General features: G+C 43.6%; 1 protein-coding gene across 2 annotated transcripts in view; it reads left to right on the top strand.

Annotated features, from left to right (window-relative positions):
- Positions 1-16,391: 16,391 nt before the first annotated feature.
- Positions 16,392-19,919, top strand: part of CHST3 (carbohydrate sulfotransferase 3) — a 74,318-nt gene continuing 70,790 nt past the window's right edge. For both annotated transcript variants that reach the window (XM_072131345.1, XM_072131346.1), the window contains exon 1: positions 16,392-16,737. The gene's annotated coding sequence lies outside the window, so the exon portion shown is untranslated. The remainder of the gene's footprint in view (positions 16,738-19,919) is intronic.

The following is a 19,919-nucleotide window of genomic DNA, read 5'->3' as shown; positions in this document are numbered from 1 at the left end:
GTAAGTTGTTTTTGTTCAACCTCTGCCTCCATCTGGTCCCTGCTACTACGGCTGCCATCATCACAGGCACCCTGTCCACTACACAGAGACTTATACTCTAGACACCAAAGGGTTGCCCCAGGGAGATCCGCTATAGCAGCCTCTCCCTCATCATTTCTTGCCAACACCACCCTGCTGGAGACCTGCCAGGCTGTAGGACAGCCCTCCGGTTCCCCATACCAAGCACCGTGACACTAGCGTGCCTAGGCAGCAACCGCCAGCCACTCCAGGCCCCGAGAAAAGGCTAGGCCCCGGTGGGGGATGTTGCACATGCTCTTGTGCTGGTAGCCGAATACAGAATCAGCAAAGTATCATTATACTGCAATACAGTATCCTATGGGGCCCTCACTCCTATTGTTCCATATGACTATTTGTACTCTGTAATGTATTTTATGTGTGTATGTCCCCTATGATTTGCAAAGTGATACGGAATATGATGGCGCTGTATAAATAAAGAATATTATTATAGTAAAAAAAATTCCTTAGCATAGGTGAGCTCAAAGGCCCACATTCATCAAAAATAGTGCAAACTGCTTATGTGCAGTTACCTGTGTATAGTGCAGGGGGGCCCCAGATTCATGAATTGTGGTGCATGTTCTTCATGAATCTGGCGCCCCCTGCACTGCTCCGACAGAGGGCACCAACTTTTGTTTGATATGTCTCAATCACCACTTTTCCACCAGAAATCACTATTGTGCGACACAGAAAATGTTAATAAAAATACTGAAACACAACAAATATTAAAACACAACAAAAGCTTTATAAATGTATCTACATGAAAATGGCACAAGTGGATTCTTTGTCAGTCGTCCTGCATTTGGAATTTATTTCCATCTTTGCGGTACATAGCACCGAATATTAAATACTGACACTAGGAAGTACAATTTCCCTGCAGATAATAAACCCTCATACCGCTTTGTAAACAGAAAAATTGAAAAGTTTATGGCTTTTGGAAGGAGGGGGGTGCGAAACGTAAACCCAAAAACAAAAAAAAGGCCAGTAAGGGGTTAATGCTTATCACTGTAGCTACCAAGATGCTGGTATTGTTCGGATGACCATGGATGTTTATAGTTCGTAGGTTTGTTATAGAACACCATCTGCTGTTTGTATATGTCTTTGATAGTAACCATAGATGTATAATCCTATGTAATTGCCTCTTAACTAAGCAGCCGTAGTCTTTATAAACCACAAGGGGTGGAACCGGAGAGTCTGCTGTCCTAACTAGAAAATAAGAAGTCATACTAAAGGGAAATCTGGGTTACTCTTTATCGTGGTCCAACAACCCAGGCTTTGCTAGATATTTCCTGCATGAATTTCTAATATTTCCCACTGTACCGGATAGATGGGGCTGACCATACCGCCATCCCACTACGCCACTGCAATAGCCAAGTGCTAGTTGTGAGGGAGGATAGACACTTTGGCAGCTTGTTTTGGACACAGACTGCTAGTGTGGTAGATGTGAAAGGTAGATAAAGCCACATACTAACAGAAGTCGACTGGTAATTCAAGAACAGTTCTCTGTTTATGCCTCCACTAAGACTAAGACTCCACTAAGACCCCCACCAATCAGCAAGTTATCCCGTATCTTGTCAATCTTTATGTATAATTGGTAATTGTTTGGTATTATAGTAATTGGTTGTAAACTATACTTTCAGAATCATATTGGTACCAGGAGTCGTACATTTGCAAAGTGTGCAAATGTAACCACGGCTTAAAGGGAACCTGTCACCAGAAGTCAGAATTTTACTGGTGATAAGTACATTATACCCTGATTGACAGCTCTGCTCCCCTCCGTTCCCATAATATCCCCTAATAAAGATGACGGGGCTCTCTGCAAAAAGTCCTTGACAAGTCTCTGGGTGATGCCCCCGCAGCTAATTATTCACTTATTTCGCCTCCTTCTTTCTGCCAATTCTCATCGTGATGTCGGCTCACCGCACAGGTAACCTTGCGCCTGTGCAGTGAGCCGTACACCCTGGGGTATTTCGGGAATATAAACTTCTGATACAAAAACCCAAAATAATTTGCTTTTATGATTCACAAAATGTTATTGGCTTTCTAACATAGACGGAGTTATCTCCAATGACCACCATCTCCCTCTTCAGTTCCTCCTCCCTGTTATGCTCCCAGTGATGATGTAACAGACTGACTTGCTCTGTTACCCTAGTAATGATGTGTAACTGCCATCACTGCATGTGGCATCACTGAGAGGATGTCTCACCACAACACCGGCCATACTGGATGCACTGCAACCAACCGACTACAGACAAACATATTGATCATCACATGACCTGACCAGACAGGTGCAGGACATGTGATATGGACATGTGACCAGCGGCGATCTCCTATGATCCTTCAGTTCTCAGTAACTCCTCCTCCCTCTTATGCTCTGCTCCCAGTGATGATGTAACAGACTGCCCTGCTCTGTTACCCTAGTAATGATGTATAACTGCCATCACTGCATGTGGCATCACTGAGAGGATGTCTCACCACAACACCGGCCATACTGGATGCACTGCAACCAACCGACTACAGCCAAACATATTGATCATCACATGACCTGACCAGACTGGTGCAGGACATGTGATATGGACATGTGACCAGCGGCCATCTCCTATGATCCTTCAGTTCTCAGTAACTCCTCCTCCCTCTTATGCTCTGCTCCCAGTGATGCTGTAACAGACTGTCCTGCTCTATTACAATAGTAATGATGTGTAACTGCCATCACTGTGCAATACCTCACTGAGATAACGTCTCACCACCGGCCATACTGGATGCTCTGCAACCAACCAACTACAGCCAAAAGTAGCGATGATCACATGACCTCCCAGGGCAGTTGCTGGACTAAATAATAGCTGACACCCCAGTGTAACGTTTTCGTGGGGCGCCGATTGTTGCTATGGCAGCCCAGGGATCCGATCAGAACCCCAGAGCTGCCTGTAGGCACTGCCTGAAAGATGGCATCTGGGACGTCATCTTAAAGGCACAGTGTCAGCCTATGCATGTGCATAAGGCTGACACTGCTAATACCCTGCAATACATCAGTCCCATGGTGGAAATAGTCAAAAAGTAAACAAAAATGTTATTCAATAAAAAAGAAAGTAATAAATCAATAAAAATGCCCATAAGCCCCATAACATATAAAGAGACATATAACGCTAAAAAAAGTCTAAATCATAACACAAACCCCACATATATACCGTATATTCCAGCGTATAAGACGACCTGGTGTATAAGACGACCCCCCTACTTTCCTGTTTAAAATATAGAGTTTAAGATATATTCGCCGTATAAGACTACCCCTTTTCCAACGCATACAAAACACCGGTAAAAATTTTTAGAAAAACTGATTTGAATTTAACATGGTCCTTTTTTTAATTTAAATTCTTATGACATGCAGGTATATAGCAGGAAAACTGTCGCTCATAAACATAAGGCATACAACAACAACATTACCATCGTCCATTTTACTGTAAATGTTACCATACTGTACCTTAAATTTTTATTTTATTAAATATTCCATGCCATTCCAAATGCAATGAAAATGGTGAAAAAAACGCATTTGCGCCATTTTCTTGTGGGCTTGGATATTACGTCTTTCACTGAGCGCCCCAAATGACATGTCTACTTTATTCTTTGGGTCGGTACGATTAAGGGGATACCAAATTTGTATAGGTTTTATAATGTTTTCATACATTTACAAAAATGAAAACCTCCTGTACCAAAATAATTTTTTTGATTTTGCCAAAAAATGACTTTTTTATACTTTGGTGTACAGAGCTGTGTGTGCTGTCATTTTTTGCGAAATTTGATAATATTTTCAATGATATCATTTTTAGGACTGTACGACCTTTTGATCACTTTTTATAGATTTTTTAATATTTTTCAAGATGGCAAAAAAGGGCCATTTTCGACTTTGGGCGCTATTTTCTGTTACGGGGTTAAACGCATTCAAAAACCGTTATCATATTTTGATAGATCGGGCATTTTCGGACGCGTCGATACCTGATGCGTTTATGATTTTTACTGTTTATTTATATTTATGTCAGTTCTAGGGAAAGGGGGGTGATTTGAAATTCTAGGTTTTATTATAATTTTTTTTTTTTAACTTTTTTTTTTTTTTATTTATACTATTTTTCAGACTCCCTAGGGTACTTTAACCCTAGGTTGTCTGATCGATCCTACCATATACTGCCATACTACAGTATGGCAGTATATGGGGATTTTTCTCATTCATTACAATGTGCTATCAGCACATTGTAATGAAGGGGTTAAAACGAAATAGCCTCGGGTCTTCGGAAGACCCGAGGCTATCATGGAGACGGATCGCCCATGGCGATCCCAGGTAAGATGGCGGCTATCTTTTTGAGGCTGCCGGCAGCTTTGCCGGCAGCGAACGCTGTGAAAGCACCCGCGATCGGTGCGTGTTACCGGTAAGCCTTTGCTGCAATATGCAGCAAAGACTTACCGGCTATGGAGAGGGCTCAGCCTGTGAGCCCTCTCCATGCAGTGCGACCCGACCGCCACCGTGAATACACGGCGGGCGGTCGGGATTACCGGCGTATAAGACGACCCCAGAGAAGACAGAAGATTTTTCTGTTTTCAAAAGTCGTCTTATACGCCGGAATATACGGTAGTATCACTGTGTCCGTAATAACCTGTAGAATAAAAGTAAATAATTATTGAAGCCGCACGATGAACGCGTTTAAAAAAATCTGTTAAAAAGCCAAAATTTACCACTAAAATGAAGTACAACATGTGAGGAAAAAACTATTTAACCCCTTAAGGACGCAGCCATTTTGTAGCTTAAGGCTCAGCCCGATTTTTTGGATTCTGACCTGCGTCGCTTTATATGGTTATAACTTTTGAACACTGTTACTTATCAAAACGATTCTGAGATAGTTTTTTCCCCACATGTTGTACTTCATTTTAGTGGTAAATTTTGGCTGATAAGTTTTGCGTTTATTTACAAAAAAAAAAGAAAATATGATAAATTTTTTGAAAAATTTGCCATTTTCGAAATTCAAAATCATTGCGTTTTCAGGCAGATAGATTTACCACCTAAATAAGTTGCTGAATAACATTTCCCATGTGTCTACTTTACATTTTCATAATTTCTGAAATGTCTGGATAATTTATTTTGATGTCACGCGGCTTACAAAAAGAATATCGCTTTTCCGGATTTTCAGAATTGACTATTTTGGGGATAAATACAGTTTTGAATGAAATTTTACATATTTAGCATCGAAACCCCCTATATAACCAACCCATTTTCAAATCTGCACCCCTCAAGCTATCAGAAACCGCTTTTACGAAGATTGTTAACCCCTTGAGATCTTCATAGTAATTGAATCAAAATGGAGGTGAAATTTAGAATGGTCAAATTGTTCCCTTATACGTTCATTTAGCACTAAAATTTACACATTTCCAAAATATAAAAAGAGAAAACCCACCATACAATTTGTTCTGCAATTTCTCCTGAGTACAAAGACCCCCCACATGTGGCCATTACTTGTTTTATGGGCGCACAGCGAGACGCAGAAGGGAAGGAGGGCCCTGCAGCTGCCAGGATTTTAGTTTCCTCATTGGCCCTTTTTGAAGGCTATAAAAATTTCGCTTTTCCGTTATTTGGGCCATGTGATGCCATTTTTTTTGCGCGATGAGATGCTTTTTCCATTGTTACCATTTTAGGGTTAGTATCACCTATTGTTGAAAATTTAGGAACTTTTTTTGAGGGCAGGAGTAGAAAAGCATCAATTCTGTACTGGATTTTTTACTTTTTTTTTTTTGGTGTTCACCGTATAGCCTAATAATCCTGTTATCTTTATTCTATGGGTCGATACGATTACGGGGATACAGACTTGAATATATTTTCTTACGTTTTACTAAATCTGTCAAACAAAACCCTAATGTGGGGAAAAATCTATCATTTATGTATTGCCGTCTTCCAAGTGGCATAACATTGTTACTTTATTGGCTACGGAGCTGGTTGATGGCTTATTTTTTGCGGGACATGTTGTACTTTGCACCAGTATCATGTCAGAGTACACATGGTTTTTTGATCACATTTTATAGCATTTTTTGTGGGATTGAATAGCTAAAAATCATAATTTTTGGAAGGTTTATAGCTGTTTTTTTTTACGGCGTTTATCGTGGGGGTTCAATAATGATTTACTTTTATTCTACGGGTTGTTACGGATGCGGTGATACTATACATGTGGGGTTTGTGTTATGATTTAGACTTTTTTTTTAGTTATATGTCTCTTTATATGTTTTGGGGGTTTTGGGCATTTTTAGTGATTTATTACTTTATTTTTTTATTGAATAACATTTTTTTTTTTACTTTTTCACTTTTATACCATGGGACATGAACAAGAAATCCTCTGATTGCTTGTTCATGATAATATTCTGCAATACTGATGTATTGCAGAGTATTATCAGTGTCAGCCTATACACTTGCATAGGCTGGCACTGTGCCAGTAAGATGACGTCACAGACGCCATCTTACCGGCAATTCTTGCAGGTAACTCTGGGGTCCAGATCGGACCCCAGAGTTGCTATAGCAACGATCGGCGCCCCCCGAAAACGGTTTGGGGGGGCCGATCGTGGGGGAAAGACCCCCCAGATGCATGTTAGATGCCGCGGTCGCGCTGACCGCGGCATTTAACGGGTTAAGCACCCGCGATCGGAGTCAACTCCGATCGCCGGTGTTACACTCGGGTGCCGGCTATCAGTCACAGCCGGCACCCCGTGTTTCCCGATGCCGGTTCGGCTCAGATCTTGAGCTGAACCGGCATGGGCTCAGCGTCCGATATATCCGATATCCGATATATCGGACGCTGAGCGTTAACAGGTTAAGAATCACTTTGATAAGTAACAATGTTCAAAAGTTATAACCATATAGAGCGACGCAAATCAGAATCCAAAAAATGGGACTGAGCCTTAAGCTATAAACTGGCTGTGTCATTAAGGAGTTAAGGAAGTGGATCCCAGCTCCTTCAGAAACAATTCCCAGCCCGGAAGTTTATTGCATAAATGTTAGGTTGTTGTAGTAATAAGAAAAAATAAGAGTGTCTTGTTGTCAGCTTATACTTGATTGCAAAATGTAAATCCTTGTGATAGGAGACATACAGTTGAAGCACCAGCAAAATAGTGACTGTGGCTCTGCTAGTCTAGCTCTATGGAGTTCTGGGCATGAATAAGGGAGCCAAAAAAACCTGATTCCCAGCCCAAGCTGGCAGGTGAGAGAACTGAGAGGAAGCGCTAAGGTGCACCTATACCAGGACAAGCTCTTCACAAAAGAAAATGAAAGTTAACATACAAATTGCTAAATAACCCCCTAATCTAAATATATTTTCATAAACTGCCATTAGAGAGCATTGTCTCTATCCCTTCGTTGTCCCTCTACATGCCTGTAAACCTAAGCAATGAGGTCCTAAAGCTGTATGCAAATGACCTGTGAAATGTCCAATGAGTCATTAGCATATTCACGATGTCCAGCTTATTCATGTGTGGGAGGCACAGCCACAGCCCCCAGTGCTTGACTGACAGCCTGTATAATGGTATAATGTCTCCTCCATGTGCTTGTGCTGGCGCCCTCTGCAGCCTGTGTGTATGAGATACTCCTATACCAGTGATGGGCAACCTTTTGAGCTTGGTGTGTCAAAATTCGCCAAAAAAACGAGCATAACTCGGGTGGTGTGTCACCTTGACAAAAAACAGGGGTTACATCACTGCCTCTGACCATGTGACCAGCCTCATTTATATAATAAAGAAAAAATGATTTTATAATGATTAATGTATGAAATAACTAGATAAAGGCTGGGATGGAATCCTTGTGAGCAGCTCCAATAGGTAGAGGTAACAGAAATAGTGACAGAGACCTGATGACAGGTGTCCTTTAATATTCCATGCAATGTACTGGAAAGCTGGAAAAAAATTACAAGTGTGGTGAAACTGACAAAAAAAGCCCATTTGTGGCATTCTCTCATGGGCTCTGTGTTTACAGATTTCATTCTGCGCTCCAAATGACACCACCACTTTATTTTATGCAGCGGCAATAATATCTAGTGTCCGGACTTGGAGGAGGACAGGGAGATCAACCATCAGTAACAACCTATTAAGGATGCACCTGGAGGTAGCAATCCATGAAAACAAAAGAATATTAAGACCATGGAGGTGGTGAGTTTTGTCTATAGTCTCCTCCCTGGGACTCTACCAAGGAGAGAGTACAAATAACCCTGTTGAGGCAATGCATTCCATCTCTGTTTGCAGCAACATTGGAAGATCAGGGAAGGGAATGACCAAATAATTGGAGGACATTGGTACTTGGGGAGACATCTCTGGTTTTGGCAGCTTTTTACAATGGCACCACGCAAACGTCTTTAATATGGGTGGGACAAGAAGTTGATTTTTTCTCTTAGAAAGGCATGGCTTATCTGCCTGCCAAGAGCAAAATGGCAGAGAAACTTCCACGATAACTGATCCTGGCAGGACTTTGTTGTGCAAGCAGTGTCACACCAAAGAAAGTCAAGAAAGTTACCAAGCTTAACAAGTCACTGTAATCTTACTATGACACCATGACCTGAGTGGTCAATTAAAGATTTGTTTGGTACCTAGTCAAGGGCCTTGACATTTGCTGTAAAGTTCAAACTTTCAGGTTCACCTTTCCTGGGTAGTTATCCTATGCTGCTCTACTAGTGGGGGTCAGCTGTGTCACATGTGTGGTGCCTCAACTCATTTCACTATAAACAGAACTTTTATAGATTGTACATTGTGTACTGTGCGCCGATTAGGTCACCTGTGTGGTGCACTAGGTCGCCTGTACAATCCTTTTTGTTTGCTAATGCAGGCTCAACCCCAGCGATGAGGCTCCGTTTGCTGGTGAAGAGACTAACTAAGGTAGCGGAACTGATAGGTCGGGAAAGACAGTCAGGAAAAAGATGTCTTCTTTTAAAATGTTGTTTGGGCTCCTGAAACAACACCTGACACTGTCCTGTACACCGAACTTGTTGCTGAGGACCCAGGGGATGATTTCCTGGGTGAGACGGCCAGGAGGATTCAGAAAGAGGAATGCATCACTTTCTCAATATTGTTCCATTTATGACATTTTTATGAGGAAAAGGCGCGACTAGATGAAAAGCGTGAGAAGTGCACCAAAAAGAAGAAGAGTAGAAAGAAGGGAGATTTAAGATCTTCTCCCACCTTGTTCAAGGCACCTAAGGAAGGTACAACCGAATTCTCCCTCTGGTCGAACTTTCAAGTACATTTTTGTAAGTTTCTCTTTAAAGGGAACCTTTCACCACAGGGCAATTTTCCAATGGGGAAATATTACAAACAACAGTAAATAGTACTTCAGAAGCATGTTTTTAAATATTCCATATCTGCATTGGTCACAGAAATATTGAATGGCAAAGTTTACCTGGCTCCCTGCCAGGTCACTGACTGAAGTCCTGGGGGTTGTACTTTCCAAAAGGATAACATTTGGCTACTAGTTTAAATCAAGCACTGGCCCATTCCCTTGCTCATTATTATTCCCCTCCCACAACCTCCCTCATTTACAGCTCCTACTGATGACATAGGGTTAATCCTTACATGCACAGTGAACAGAGAGGCGCTCACCACATTTTGCTGCTCACTGCACATGCGTCCTTTTGCTATGCTGTCTTACTACGCAGTTTGCATACTTTTGCACTGTTTAGTAAGACACGGTACCACCAGGTTGTTCCACAGGTGCAACTTTGTCCACGGTGGCTGCCACGGCGAGGTACAGAGTTGTTGAGCAGAATCATATTCGGGGACAGGCAGGAGGTCAGGACAAGCACCACAGGATCAGAGTCGGGACGAAGCAATAGGTCAAGGCAGGCAGGACGGGATCAAAGTCAACAACAGAACCAGCGTCACAAAGGGAATTCAGAATGCTAGCACAGGACATCAAAAGAAGTTTTTTTCTAAAGCTGTGAGGCACAAATATAGCCAATACCAATCTAAGGTGTGCTGGCCCTTTAAATCTGCGGGAGTTGGTGCGCACACGCTCTAGGAGGCGGAGATGAGCACGCCTGACCGCCGTACCGGAGACAGGAGTGTGGAAAGGTGAGTTGGAACTGTGGGGCGCTGGAACACGGGGAGGGGCACTGGTGAGCTGTGGGTCGGAGGAGCACCAGTGACAGCATTGACAATGACAATAACTCAGAACACATAGCCAGGCCATCTATCTACCTATGTCTCATTATCTAATATCTGAAATGGTGAACTGCACTGGAAAGGCCATAGTGTACACACATGGGGACATGTGTCAGGATCAGTGGATCCTCTGGACCACCGCGGGAGATGGAACTAGCCGACACCTGGGACCGGAGTCCAAGTGGCACCTGGTTTTCACCAGAGCCCGCCGCAAAGCGGGTTGGACTTGCTGCGGCAGGATACCACCAGGTCGTTCCACAGGTGCGACTAGCCCGCGGTGGCAGCCGAGGTCGAGGTGCCTTAGGGGATGACAATCTCATAGTCAGGTCCAGGCACAGGGTCAGGGCAGGCGGCAGAGATGCATCCTCAAGTCTCCAGAAGATTAGCATCCAATATATTGTCCTCTGTCTCCCACGACCTCTCTTCTGGCCCGAACCCTCTCCAGTCAACCAAGAAGAACCGCTTTCCCCTCACCGTCTTCATGTCCAAGATCTCTTTTACCTCATAGGTGTTGGTGGAGTCCGCCAGGCTTGAGCAGGGAGACATGAAAGGAGTTCAGGATGCGCATGGAGGGAGGAAGGCGCAGCTTATAGGCCACAGGGTTAATACGCTTCAGCACCTCAAATGGACCCAGATAGCGAGGGCCAAGCTTGTAGCTGGGAATCTTTAAATGGATATATTTTGAAGACAGCCATACTTTATCCCCTGGAGAGAAGATGGGAGGAGACCTGCGTGGATGTCTTCCATATAGTACAAAGAAAGGTGAGGCACCCGCAGACTCCGAATCCAGGAAGTTATATGAGAACTCTGCCCAAGGTAGCAAAGTGGACCAGTTGTCCTGATGGGCAGAGACAAAGTGACGCAAGTAACAGCCCAAAGTCTGGTTAACTTTTTCAACCTGTCCATTAGACTGAGGATGGTATGCAGAAGAGAAGTCCAGTTTTATCGGCAGTTGATTACACAGGGCTCGCCAGAAGCGGGAGACAAACTGGACCCCTCTGTCCGAGATGATGTGCAACGGAAGTCCATGTAGGCGAAAGATGTGGGTGAAGAACTGGCTGGCAAGGTGTGGAGCAGACGGCAGACCAGGCAGAGGAACAAAATGAGACATTTTCGAAAAACGGTCGGTTACCACCCAGATAATGGTATTGCCAGATGATGGTGGCAGATCTGTAATAAAGTCCATAGCCACGTGAGACCACGGGCAGGTAGGCACAGGTAACAGCAACAGAAGACCTGCTGGTTTTTGTCGTGAGGGCTTATTACGAGCACAAGAGGTACAGGAACGCACAAAATCCCGAATGTCCTTGACCAAATCAGGCCACCAATAGAATCGGGAAATTAGGGCCACAGAGCGCTGCACCCCAGGGTGCCCAGCCACATGAGAAGAATGTCCCCAGGTCTGGATCCTCTTTCGAAGTCCAGGTTGCACATAAGTCTTGCCGGGAGGTAATTGGCGGAGGTCCACTGGCGCTGCCAGCACAAGTCTCTCAGGAGGAACGATGTGTCTCGGGGCATAGTCCTCCCCCATAACATCCGAGGCACGGGACAAGGTGTCAGCCTTGATGTTTTTCTCGGCAGGACGAAAATGGATTTGGAAGTCAAAACGGGAAAAGAAGAGAGACCACCGGGCTTGACGCGGGTTTAACCGCTGAGCCGACTGTAGGTACTGGAGGTTCTTGTGGTCTGTGTAAATGCTGACTGGAAATCGGGCTCCCTCCAACAGATGACGCCATTCCTCCAAGGCAAGCTTGATGGCCAGAAGCTCACGATCTCCAATAGAATAATTCGTCTCTGCGGGGGAGAAAGTTTTGGAGAAGAAGTCGCAGGATAGAGTTCGGCCCCTAGGCCCCTTCTGAGTAAGGACCGCTCCAGCTCCTATGGAGGAGGCATCAACTTCCACAAAAAATGGCTTCTCGGTATCAGGTCTGGTAAGGACAGATGCAGAAGAAAAAGTAGTCTTTAGTCTCGTGAAGGCCTCCTCAGCCGCTGGGGGCGAGACAAGAGAATTAACACCTTTCTTCGTTAGCGCCACCATAGGAGTTACCAGAGTCAAGAAATGAGGAATAAATTGTCTATAATAATTTGCAAAGCCCAGGAATCTTTGAATAGCCCGCTGTCCCACTGGGCATGGCCACTGAAGACCTGCAGATAACTTGTCAGGAACCATCTGCAAGCCTTTATCGGAAATAATGTAGCCAAGAAATGGAAGGCTTTTCTGATGAAACACACACTTCTCCAGTTTGGCGTAGAGATGGTTGGCCCTGAGGCAGCTGAGCACTTGCTGTACACGGGAATGGTGGGACTCGAGGTCAGCAGAATACACGAGGATGTCATCCAGGTAAACCACAACACAGCTGTACAATAAGTCCCTGAAGATATCATTGACAAACTCTTGGAAAACGGCATAACTAAATATTCAAAATACAATAAACTTGTAAAGGATGAGGGTCGCACTCTTGCTTGTTAGTATCAAAACACTTTAAGCTTTATTCTTGCATGGATATCTATAGATATAGATCTATAGATATTGTTTTATGTTGTAACCGCTGTATCCATGCAAGAATAAAGCTTAAAGTGTTTTGATACTAACAAGCAAGAGTGCGACCCTCATCCTTTACAAGTTTATTGCACCTGAGAGAGAAGAAAGGCGTTCCTGGAGGTTCACGCACCGGGAGTAGAGCAGGTCAGTAAACCGGTGATCACAGATCACCACCACTTGGACTAAATATTCAAAATGCCCATCACGGGTGTTAAAGGCAGTCTTCCACTTGTCGCCCTTACTGATGCGGATAAGATTGTAGGACCCACGAAGATCCAACTTGGTAAAGACTCTCACACCCCGTAGACGATCAAACAGCTCCTTGATCAGCGGCAGAGGATAGCGATTCTTAACGGTGACTTTGTTAAGACCACAATAGTCAATACAGGGGCAGAGAGAGCCATCTTTCTTGGTGACAAAAAATAAGCCTGCACCTGCTGGACAGGAGGATTTGCGAATGAAGCCTCTTTGCAGATTTTCCTTGACATACTCTGACATGGCGGCTGTTTCAGGTACTGAGAGCGGGTACACCCGACCCCGTGGAGGAGAAGATCCAGGCAGCAGGTCGATGGGGCAATCGTAGGGACGATGTGGAGGAAAGGTCTCAGCTTGTTTCTTGTAGAACACATCTGCGAAGTCCTGGTACGGAGCAGGAAGCCCCCCCAAAGGCTTAGGAGACAAGGTAGAAGTCCTGACAGGGAGCGGATGTAGAACCTTCATACAGTGTGATGAACAATCCGGACCCCAACGGAGAATCTCCCCAGAAGACCAGTCCAGCACAGAGGCAGGATGTTGCAACCAGGGGAGGCCCAGCAGGAGAGTGGAAGTGCACTGGGGCAGCACAAAAAAGAAAGTCTTTCTCTATGTAATGCACCAACTTGCAGGAGCAGGGGTTCCGTGCGAAACCGGATGAGCATGGAGAGAATCTGGCCACTGACCGAGGCAACGGACAATGGCCTCTCGAGACGAACCACCGGGAAGTGATGCTGTGAGACCAGGGAAGCATCCACAAAGTTCGCTGTAGAGCCTGAATCCAGGAAGGTGGAAACTTGGATCTGGGTACCAGTGCCAATGCTGAGGAGCACGGGGAGAGTCAAGCGTGGAGAAGCTTTATTCACACCTAGGGACGCTTCTCCTGAGAAGCCTAGGTGCTGGCGTTTCCCGGACGTTGGGCTGGGCTGGCACAATACATGCACAGGTTCTCCTGACGTCGCCTGGAAAGCTCTTGTAGAGAAAGCTGGACTCGGTCCACCTGCATGGGTTCCTCAGCAGAAGATTCAGCCGGGGGCTAGAGCGGCTTTTGGAAGACAGGTGCCAGGCAAGGAAGACGTCTAACACGGCCTTGGGGGTACTCAGAGCGTAGTTCCTCAGAGCGCTCCTTAAACCGCACGTCAATTCCAGTGGCCAGGGTGATAAGACCACTCAGAGTTGACGGCGCGTCCTTGACCTGTGCAGAGAGTCCTTTCTTAAATGTAGCGATGAGGGCTGCATCGTTCCAGGCAAGTTCGGAAGCCAGGGTGCGGAACTGAACTGCGTACTTTCCCACAGATGAGTTGCCTTGGCGCAGGTTCAATAATGCAGACTCCGCAGAGGAAGCTTGTGTCGGTTCCATGAAGACTGACCGGAACTCTGCCAGAAATGCCGAGAGGGTAACGATAACCGGGTCATCCCTGTCCCAAAGAGGAGTAGCCCAGGCCAGGGCCTTCCCGGAAAGGAGGCTGAGGATAAAGGCCAGCTTGAACCACTCTGTGGCAAATTGCGAAGGCATGAGCTCTATGTGCAGGGAGCACTGGGATATGAAGCCCCTGCACATCTTGGGATCTCCATCATACTTGCCAGGCAAAGAGAGACGTAGCCTGGGTTCAGCAGCAGGATGATAAGCCGGTGTAGCAGGAGTCGCAGCGGCCGCCTCAGGAGACTGTTGCTGATGCTGGGTAGCTAGCAGCTGTTGCAGCATGGCGGTGACTTGCTCTAGCTGATTCCGCTGTGCGGCGATCTGCCGGGATTGGTGGATCACAATGGTAGCAAGATCAGGCTGACTGGGAGGCGGAACCTCAGCAGGATCCATGGCCGGATCTTACATGTAGGATTTTCTTTACGTATATTAGCGGTTCTGTTACCAGCTGTTCTACACAGCATTTTCTAGGAATGCACAGTGATTTTTATTTACCACTTTGACTAAAACTGGTCCTGTCGGGATTGAACTCCGATCATCTTACAACATCTATGAACATCATAGATCACTATTTTGAACATCATAGATCAACAGGGTAAATATGAACCAATCTGTTGTTGCTTTGCTTGTCCTGGGAATGTATCATATAGTTATAACTTTTGAACACTGTTAGTAATCAAAACGATTCTGATAAAGTTTTTTTCCTCACATGTTGTACTTCATTTTAGTGGTAAATTTTCGATGATGAGTTTTGCGTTTGATTACAAAAAAAAAGAAAAAAATATGAATTTTTCGGAAATTCGTAATCATTGCGTTTTCAGGCAGATAGATTTACCACCTAAATAAGTTACTAAATAACATTTCCCATGTATCTACTTTATATTTTCATAATTTTTGAAATGTCTGAATAATTTATTTTGATGTCACGCAGATTACAAATCGAATATCGCTTTTCCGTATTTTCAGAATTGACTATTTTGGGGATAGTGTTTTGAATGAAATTTTAAATATTGAGCATTAAAAAAACATATATAATCAACCCATTTTCAAATCTGCACCCCTCAAGCTATCAGAAACAGCTTTTAGGAAGATTGTTAACCCCTTCAGATCTTCATAGTAATCGAATCAAAATGGAGATGAAATTTAGAATGGTGAAATTTTGTCGGTTATACGTTCATTTAACCCTGAAATTTACACATTTCCAAAAGATAAAAATAGAAAACCCGCCATACAATTAGATATGCAATTTCTCCCATGTACCTACATCTGGCCGTTACTTGTTTTATGGGCGCACGGCGAGGCGCAGAAGGGAAGGAGGGACTTGGACATTTTTATTGATTTATTAATTTATTTTTTATTGAATAAAATGTCCCTTTTTTATAAGTCCCACCATGGGAAATGAACAAGCAATCATCTGTTTGCTTGTTCATGATAATACTCTGCAATACTAATGTATTGCAGTGTTTTAGCAGTGTCAGCCTATGCACATACAGTAAAATCATAGGAGGTGAAAATTGGTCCTGCTGCTGAAAGAGCTACTGTAGGTGCTTTTTTAGGTGTACAGTCTGTTAGCTACAGGGTGCAACAACTTAGCTGATTTATTGGTCAATCATGAGGCAGATGTGAGACTGCAAGGAAGCGGCGCAGCAACGCATGGATGCTATTTATTGCAGGGAGCCCTTACTTTAACAAGACTGTGGGGACAGCAGTAAATACTCATTTGTGAGAGGAGCACGCTGAAGATGAAGAAACCGGTGACAGAAAGAAATGACTGCTAGTGAACACTTGGTGCTGCTCTGAGACAAAGCTAACAGAGGGGTCGTTGTTCAGAAGGATCCCTGGAGAAGGAGAGGGGAGGAGGTGCTGCTATACAGGAGGTGGGGGAGTATGATGGGTGTGGAGAAGGAGCTGATGGATTTGGGGAGGAGAGGGAGACATGAGGGGACACAGAGAGTGGTGAGAGGGGTGGGGGATCCTTACCAAGCTCCTCCTGAAGACAGACACTTAGAATGATGCACTCCAGCCTCCATTCAGGACCCACTCACCAACTTCTCACTCGGCTCCTAACTTCACACATAGAGGGAATGTTACAAAGAATCAGTTAGAAGGAAGATTGCAAAGTGCCTGCTGTGCTCAGCTTCATAGGAACCCCCATCCCCTCCACTGAAGCTGCTGAGATGTGGGCTGCCCTGCTGCTGACTAGCAATCACCCCTGGGCTCCTAGTCACCGGTTTTGGATCCTAAGTTCACACTAGCCGGCGGTACTGTCAGAGAAAAGTGCAAGCTGCGCCTTCTCACAGTAAGTCCACGTTTTACTTTTAGGAGGGGGCTGGAAGGAGGCGATCTGGGATAATCACGCTCCTCCGATATAAGTCCAGTATTATAATAGTTTATTAGAAAGTGCAGTGATGGATTGAGAAACAGTGTGCCAAGTTACACATCACCAGCTAGGCATGAAGAAGATATCACACACCCACATTATGTATATATATCATAATAAGAGTAAGATTTTATGTGTTGTTTCAATATTATATATTATATTTTTTTCTATATTTTGTCTACATACTCTCTCTCCTATACATAATGTATTGTTATGCATATACCTGTTGTCCGGTAACTCATCGCAGGTTGACAGTTTTCGTATCACATAGAAATGTAACAAGAGACAAATATTTAGGATCTCTTTTTATTATTAGATGTGTTTTTGTTGTTGTTTAGACTGTTATTTGTATTTGCTTATATGTTATGATATAACATATTTTGGAATGTATGGAACGTATGCGGACAGAAGCTGTTGATCTGTACATTTGAGTTTATAGTACATTATCATCTGAATTCATTGTGATAGGATAGAAATGACAGACTATACCTCTATTGACAGATTTACTATCCCTGACCGCTAGTTTGACAGCTTCTCATAAAATGCTTATATTTGGCATCGTGTGATACCGCCAGCCTGCTTCATGTGATCTGTTACTGGCAGCAGCCATTCACACTTCAGTGAACAAGGAAATCTGAAACTGATGTGAGAATAGGGACACTCTATGTGTCTCACTCATGGAGTTCTGTAAACCCTTGAATGGCACATTGCAATAAATCTGATGTCTAGAAAATTTCTCATTTTTATAAGAAACTGCACTATTGAGAATACAAAACTCTAAATTCATGAAAACAGTTTTCCAAGTTAAAATCCATAAGGACCGGGAGGGCACACAGTATATTTAATGTAGTAAACCTAAATAGTCTCAAAAAGTTCTCAGCTGCAGTAACTCGAGGTACCCGTGCATTTTCACTATACCATCTCTGGGGGCAGAGGATCGGTCATGATAAAAAATTATTACGCCCAATCTTCTCTGACCATGACATATACCAGATATGTCTGGGCCATCCATATCATACATATTAGATAGTTGGCCTGTCCTCCTGCTTTGGCTGATCAAGGTTTGATGTCTTTAGCATAATACTGTATTTAATCCTTAACTTGGTTTCCTACACCTTGCTGTTTGGCATTTTTAAAGAACTTTTTTTTAGACTTTTATGATGGTTCTTAAAAGTTAGATATTTCAGAATGTCTAATGTATATTGGGATTGGTGCATTTTTTGTGTTTTTTTTTACAAAGATTCTTTAAAAACTCAGCTATAAATAGCCATAATATATTTCAATTTGCTGGTGTAGGCATGAAAAGTACGGCCTTAGGTTAGTCAAATGTTATGTTCCTTGAGGGTCCTAATGACAGATGTCACCAGGTGTTTAGCCACAGGTAAAGCTGCCTTCAGTCTTGCTGATTTTAGTTGTATATCATATTTTTCTATTGCCTTTTTCATGTGAAATTTGCTAATGTATACTTACAGACACAAATCACAACCTTGACGTTCTTCATTCTACTGAATGTCAGTAGCAGTGATTGTAGAACTGGGCACTATCAGTAGATCTCCCCATAACTAGAGATTGATTTCTAGCCAATGACAACTTGACAGACAAAACAATTCAGCAAATTATCTTGAATGAGACATTTTTGACACCCTGAAATATCTGATACATGATGTGGTTCTAGTCTATTGTTTTAATAGTGTCAATATAACATAGCGTGATAAATATAAGTCATGTCTGGGCGACTTGGGTTAGTGGGGGAGAATCCTATATCTGAAGACATAATTGATTCCCCATTGTGGGCTACAGCGGAGATGTTTGCCGTTCAGAAAGATCTGTACCACAGAGCAGTCTGGGCTTGAATGGAGCTCAGGAGATGTTTGCTAAGCATTAAAGCCCTCCGCTTACAATTCACATTCACTTAAAACATGCCAAAAGCAAAAGAGACTTCAAAGCCCCCGGCAATGAAAAGTAGAAGGCTTTCTGTTCCTTTGTGAGTATATCCATGTGTCTGGAAGATTCACATGAAGCAGAAGCTCATCTAGCAAAACCCAAAACTGCTGTTTATAACCACAGGATACATGTACGATTTCACAGCATGTGTTCAATTGCTTTGCTGCTCTGAAATATAAAGCAATCAAACACAAGAGCCCGAAGGTACAGCAATAACAATACGACCATAAACATTTACAATGTCACTGTATATGGGAAATAATTGTATGAATGTCTCATCATGTTACGACAACACAGCTTGTGGCTAAATAGGGTGTAAATCGGGGTATTAGGTCTACAGTATCTACGTAACAGTCATGTCAATATCTTAAATTTGGTAGAGAGCTATTCTACAAGAGCAACCGTCTTCAATGCTCTACAGAGGAGCTACTGTATGAACAGCTGGTGACTCACGTTTAATTTCATGAAAAGGTTTTATTATGTATTAGAAATGAATATACTGAAAATGTCCCAGCAGGATGAAGAATGAATAGGTAAGAACGCTAGATTCACATTTTCCCAGAATACTTCAATGGGTTCTATTGGGCTTTTATCAGAGAGCTATTTTCCTGGATAAGGAAGTCGTACTTGCAGGACTTTTTTGTCCATGATTTTAAACATAGTATCCTCCACAGTTGTGAAGTAAGACTTTGCGTGATGGCACATGACCATTGTCCATGAAAACGACCCATGTGCTGGCCGGATTTCATTGACCGACGATGGTAATTACAGTGAGGAGCAGAGGTTCCTTCTTCCTTCCAAAAAGCAGCACCGAACAGCACTCTGCTTTGTAGTTGGTCAGAAGCACGGTTGTTTGTCTTTGGCCTTAGACTCTCACATTTAACAAGGAATTTCTACTCTATGGCTAAGTTCACATATAGAGAAAATGCTACAGAATCTCCTGCTGAGAAATCAGATGGCTCTTGCAGCTACATTTTTCATCTCTTGCACTACAAAGATTGACATTAAAGGGATTTTCCCACAAACTAAAGTAAGGCCCTATCCACAGGATAGGGCCTAACTTACTGATCAGTGGGCGTCTCTCTGCTGAGACCCCCCCACAGATCGCGAGAACGAGGGGTCCGTCACTCCAGATGTAATCTTCATGGAGCTACAGA

The sequence above is a fragment of the Engystomops pustulosus genome, chromosome 11 (genome assembly GCF_040894005.1).
Source record: "Engystomops pustulosus chromosome 11, aEngPut4.maternal, whole genome shotgun sequence".
Lineage (NCBI taxonomy): Eukaryota > Metazoa > Chordata > Amphibia > Anura > Leptodactylidae > Engystomops > Engystomops pustulosus.
This window is presented reverse-complemented; position numbering and strand designations above follow the sequence as displayed.